We start from the raw sequence: 6,000 nt of genomic DNA on the forward strand, positions 1-6,000 counted from the left end.
GCAGAAAGCAGAGACCTCTCCCAGGACTCAGAGGGATTTGTCAAAGACTCGTTTCACACAAGCCTTTCTTATCCTGGTGTCCTCTTAGATGCCATGAGTGGCATCCTGCAGCAAAGAGGGGCCAGGCCTCCATTCTTTGCCTTTCTCTCTATTAGTTGGGTTACATGTAACAAAACAAAACAAAAAATTAAATAGGGCTTAATTTATTACCCCACATAATATGGAATACTGGAACAGGCCTGTTCCTACCTGGTTAATTTGGCAACTCAGCAGAATCATCTAGCACCCCAGTTCCTTTCTCTTCCCACTCTGCCATGTTTGGTCGTTAGCCTGGTCCTCGGGCTTGTCCCCTCTTAGTCACAAAATGGCTGCATTAACACCAGGCAACATACGTTCACCAGATGCAACAGTGACCAGGGGCAATGGAAGAGGGAGTTCTTTCTTGTCCCCTCTTTTTGGAAATTTTTATTATGCCAATTTTCAAACATACACAAAAGAATACATAATAGTATGAAGACTTTCATTTACCTATAAACCAGCTTCAATCGTTATCAACACATGGCCAGTCCTGTTCCCTTTTACCCCCTCCCCTCCACCTCCTGCGCAATTTTAAAGCAAATCTCAGACATCATGTCCCCTTTAGTATCAGTAGCTAATGGGTAAAGACTCTCATCTGTAAAACAAAACATCGACAACGAAAACCATACGTCTTTGTCATCGCTAACAAAATTAACCATAATCTCTAAAATGATCTTATATCCAGGCATTGTTCAAATTTCGCCAACTGTCAACAACATTTTTGTTTTGTTTAGTTTTTAAGATTTGGTTTGTTCAAATCAGGGTCTAAACAAAGTCCACACACTGCACTTGGCTGACGTAGCTCAGACGAATCTTTTCATCGGGACCACGGTGGGCCAACTACGCCCAGGGCCAAGCCCAGCCCGCGGCCTGCTTTGTCGGGACACCAGCCACCTCCACCCGTTGACATCATCTCTGGTTCGTTGTGTGCTACACAGGTAGAGTGGAGTTGTTTCTACAGAGCCAGTAAGGGCTGCAAAGCCTGAAATACTTATTACTTGGTTTTTACAAAAAAGGTTTACCGACTCCTACTATAAACAGCTTTTTCCTCTTTTTTCTCCGGTCCATTTTTTTGGTTGAGAAATCGGGACATTTGTCCTGTAGAATTCTGCATTTTCTTGTGTCCCTTTTGAAGAGCAAGGTAGAGATTTCCAGAGGCCCCTTGCGGCAATTTTCCTTCAGGTGTCAGTGTCCAGAACCCCCCGCAGCCCATCCCTTAGTCCCTGACAAGGGCAGAGGCCTCCTCAGAAGCACATGGCAAAGAATAGGAAGCAGATCAAGTCTCCATCAGAAGGAGGGAGGGGAGGAAATGATAACTAGGCAGGAAACCAAAGATGACACCATCCTTCCAAAAGAGGTCATCTCAGCGAAATGCTGGAGCTTCTCAGTCTCCCTCTGCTGGCTCTAACCAGTTAGGTGTCCACTGGCACCCAGGACACAGGCTCTCCCCACTCCATCTTCCAGCTCATGGTCAACATCTAAAAACTCCTTGGCGCCTCCTCTCCTGGCCTGGGCTGGACCCCTGGCTCCAGAGGTGACCATGGCAGACTAGTCTCTACATTCTGAGCTCACTGTCTAGCGAGGGTCCCAGACAAGAGGTCAGGCATCCCAGGGTGGAGGTGACCTGCTAGGACGGGCATAGGTGCTTTCACAAGTCCCAACTTCAAATAGTCACCGGACCTTGCCATCCTTGTGTCCTCCAAAAGAGGGAGAGGCTTTTCCCCACCACCCTGCCATGGAGAAGGCTGCAGACATCTGTTGGGCACCAGCTGTGTACCTGGCGCTGTGGGAAGCACTGCGCAGACCCCAGTGAGCATCAGCCCTCCAGCCCTGCTCTCCAGTTATAAACTTTGAACTGAATTCAGGTGACCCGAACAGATACCTGCTTGTGATTTAAGTGGTGAGGAGGATGTTTAGTATGATGTTTGGCATTTGCCCAGCAAGAAAAAAAACTCAGCTGGGAAGTTAGGAGGCCAGGGTTCCCGTCAAAACTCTGACGCCAACTGGCTGGATAGCTGTAGGCAGTCCCTTCGGCCCTCTGTACCATGAGTAGGTAGATGACATCACCTCTGCAGTGCCTCTGGCCCTGACTGTCCATGACTCAGCCCCAGCCTCTGCACAGGCTTTGTTCTCAGCCTGGGGTGTCTTTCCTTCATGCCTCCACCTGGCAAGCTATCACCCATCCTTCAAAATTCCTTGTCAGTGGTTACCTCCTCCCAGACACAGAACTGCACCCACTCTCCCTCCAGCGAATCATTCAATTACTCCCTCTTCTGCTCCACATCTGTACCTTGGGAGAAACTCTGCAGGACTCCCTGTGCTGAAATTGTTCATTGGCTTAATAACTGTGAACTAAAGATGTCATTTCACCTTTACTTACTGTCTAGCATACAGCCCGGAACATAGTAGATGCTTTAAAAATGTTTGATGAAGAAGGAAATGGGGAAATGTGTAATACTGTCAACAATTAAGAAAAAGAAACCATAAAGAAAATGTTTGATGAATTAATGAAAGAAGGCATGAATTAGTCACTTATGTTTTCTTAAGCCAGATGTGGTGTTAGGAGAAAGATGCATACTTCTTGTTGAAATATTTCTTACAAATCTGTTAAGGGCAGGGGCCATTCTTTGCCTAGGTTTTGTCTTATCCTGGCTTGGCACCCACTAGATGCTCAATGAACACATGTTGCATTGAACAGCCTTGAGGCCCCCTCCCTGCAGCTCTCCACACTGGGTGAACAGCTCTCTCCAGGGAGCTAAATGATTCCTCTAAGACTTTGAACCCTTCACGATGCAGACTGTGGATTCGGGATTTGATTAGGACAGAAAATATCTATGCTGGCACCAGAGCAGGGGCTGCAGGCTAGGCTCTGGTCCACAGGGTGGTGCTTGCAAAGAAAACTCCCCTGGCTCTGAGAGCAAGCCGAAAAGGACCATGACATCATGGTTTATGGACTTAGGCTTAAGTCAAAAGGTCCCCATGGAGAGAACCTTCTAATCAATATAATAACAGTAACAATAATATGTTTGTGGAGCAAAGTGTGGGTGCTGCAGGCTGGGCTGGGCTCGGTCAGCACAGCTTTCAGCCAAGAGGTCTGCACATTCTGAGTGTGACCAACCAGGGATAACTTCTTCCCTTAGGATCTAATGTCAGGTTAAAATTGGTTTTACCATCTTTATTCATGTAACCTTTATGAGGTAGGTATAATCCTCATTTACAGAAGAAACTTAAACTGAGGTCTAGAGAAGTTAAGTAAGCAGCCCAAGGTCTCACAGCTAGAAAGTGGCAGAGTGGGGACTTGGAGTCAACTCTTCAGACCCCCAAATCTGTCCTGGAACATCTGCAAGCATGTCATTTTTCACCAAATTGTTAGCTTCATAACGGCTCCTCATAAGGCATGGCTCCCCAGCATGGCTGGAACTGGGCTGGACCCACAGCCAGCCTCAGAAAACTGTAAGTCTCTGGTTAAGTCCTGTGCCCTATGCTCTGGGTAGAGATGGTCCCTGCAGCCTCAACTCCAAGGTAAGAAAGGATAGCAGCCTGCAGGGATGCTCAGGCCCTGGGAACTGAATGAGGCTGGATACCCATCATCTCACCCAGCAGCTGATGCAGCACTCCCAGTGGTCACCATCACTCACCCATCCACCACGGCCTCAGGGCCCTTGAGCTGTCCCACGTTTAAGCTCCACAGGCCTCCAAGATATACTTTTTGGCAAGGTCTCCAGATCAATTAGCCAAGTCAGCGCTGGGAAAAGGGAAGGTTTGTGGGGTGGGAACCGGGTCAGAAATCTCTCCCAGGGCCCCTGACTCAGTCACCAGATGGCTGCGTAGGGCTAGTGGAGCCGAGCCTTGGCAGAGGGGTAGAGAGAGCCGCAGGAATGCAAGGTCATGAAGCGAGCACAGCACACGGAGAATTAAAGTACAGTGCGAAGTCCTAAATCCGGAATGAGCTAAAACAGGACTCTAGATTGCATGTTGTAAGCTGCAAAACCAGAGCTCCTGAGCTATGTGCTTGCCTGAATCCACTCCATCTGGCCAAGGAAGCATCCTCCCACTCGGAAGTGACTGACCTCCACCAAACGTTCAAAATAGGTCCGAATATCTCTGCAGCTGTGGCACTGTGAGCAGCTGAGATGAGCCCTCTGGAGGCAGCCCCACCCAGTGACCTCCCACCTTCCTGAAGTGTGAGTGGGGGGGGAGGCAGAGTCCCCCATCAGTCCCTGGGCAGTGGCTTTTGGAAGGTTCACCACTGTCCAAGTGCAAATGTCAGAAAGCCAAACACAAGACACAGACTAGTGTCCAGGGCCATGCGGGTTCATAAGTCACCCGAAGAAACATCAATAGCTGGGATCCATCCTCTGCTTTGGGTTTCCAGCACCCTCTGGCAACCTGGGCTCAGATTGGATCCACCCAGAGCTGTCTATCAGCTTTGGGGATTCCTTGGCCCTTCCCCCTCCTGGCTGTAGGAACAACAGCCAAAGTGACAATCAGCAGCTGTTTCCCTCCTCCCTCCAGCCCCCACAGCATCATTGACAGGAAGGAGAGTGAGGGAGCCTTACCCACCCCTCCCCGGCCACTTGTGTGGGCGCATTTGCTACCACACCCATGGGGTCTTCTTATATCCCCATCATGGCCTCCATCGGGCTCTTGTCCCCTCCTCTTCCAGAAGTGCCTATCTCCATCAGCACCCGTCTTTGTCACAAAACTACATTGCTTTGAAGGGTCTGAGACGTTGTCCTACTTGTAGGCTAACCCAGTTTCCTGGCAGAAGACAGGAAACTTCTGGGTCAGAGAGACCAAGAACTTTGCTGCTAGTGGCGTAGCAGGCATTATGACCTTCACATTTCCTTGACCCCAAGTCCCACGGGACCAAGTTAGAGGCAGGCCTGGGTGAATGCTTGCGAGCAGTGGGTTTGTGTCACAGCTGAGGAACCCTGAGTTGCTAACAAACCTGCTCAGTCATTGCCCTGGGGGGAGAGCAAACAAATCTGCCCCCGGTCCTGGAGATAGACAAAGATCTTTATCTTCCAGAGCCATTATGCAAAATCCTCAAAAACATAGTCCAAAACGAAAGCTGTAAGGAGACATATGGAGACCCATAGGAATGGTCTCCCAACCGATAATGTGGGAGCAATGCAAGCCTGCGAGCTGGGTGGGGAGAAGCCACCTGTCTTCATAAATACAAGGGGGGCAGTGAGCAGTATCATTTTCTTCCCTTGGCTGAGCCCTGACTTGCAATAAAACATCTGGAAGCAGAATTCGAGATAGTGAAGATGAGGGCTGGTGGGGGAGCCAGGTACCGGGGTTCCGGGAGAGGGAAGGAGGCCAGGGGAGGATTGGGCATTTCCATGACAACAAACGCCAGCTGTTATTCTGACCGCATCAAGTAGTGTTGCTCTAAATGAGGATTATAAATTACTCAGACACTCAGGTCTGGGGGCTTTGGTAGATCCTGTGCTCTGTAAATGAGAAATTGAGAGGTAATCAAATTATATTCTGGGTGTCTGTGAAAGGCCTTTGTAAACCGTACAAAGCTATGCAGGTGAGAAAGGTGGTGCTGACCATGATTAAACAGCCACAAATGTGTTCCTATAAGAAAGGCTTGGAAGCAGGGTGTGTAAATAGAGCTGCAGCCAAGTAAGGACAGGGTGACCTGGGCTCAGCTTTCTAAGCTCCCCCCACCAGAGTGAGAACAGAGTGAAGGTGACCATAATGCCAGCGGCCACCTGTCAAAGGTCTCCACTAGGTCCTTTCACATTCACAGCGACCCTGTGTGATTCACTGAGCAGGTGGGTATTAATTATCTTGCTTTGTAGATGTGGAAATAGAAGCAGAGGCTCTGGCCCATGGTCACAGAGCCGAAACAGGAACCCATTCAGCAGAGCACCCAAGGTCCCAGAGATGTAGGGGCCACAGCTGGGC

This window comes from Miniopterus schreibersii (assembly GCF_964146895.1).
Source record: "Miniopterus schreibersii genome assembly, chromosome: 14".
Taxonomy (NCBI): Eukaryota; Metazoa; Chordata; class Mammalia; order Chiroptera; family Miniopteridae; genus Miniopterus; species Miniopterus schreibersii.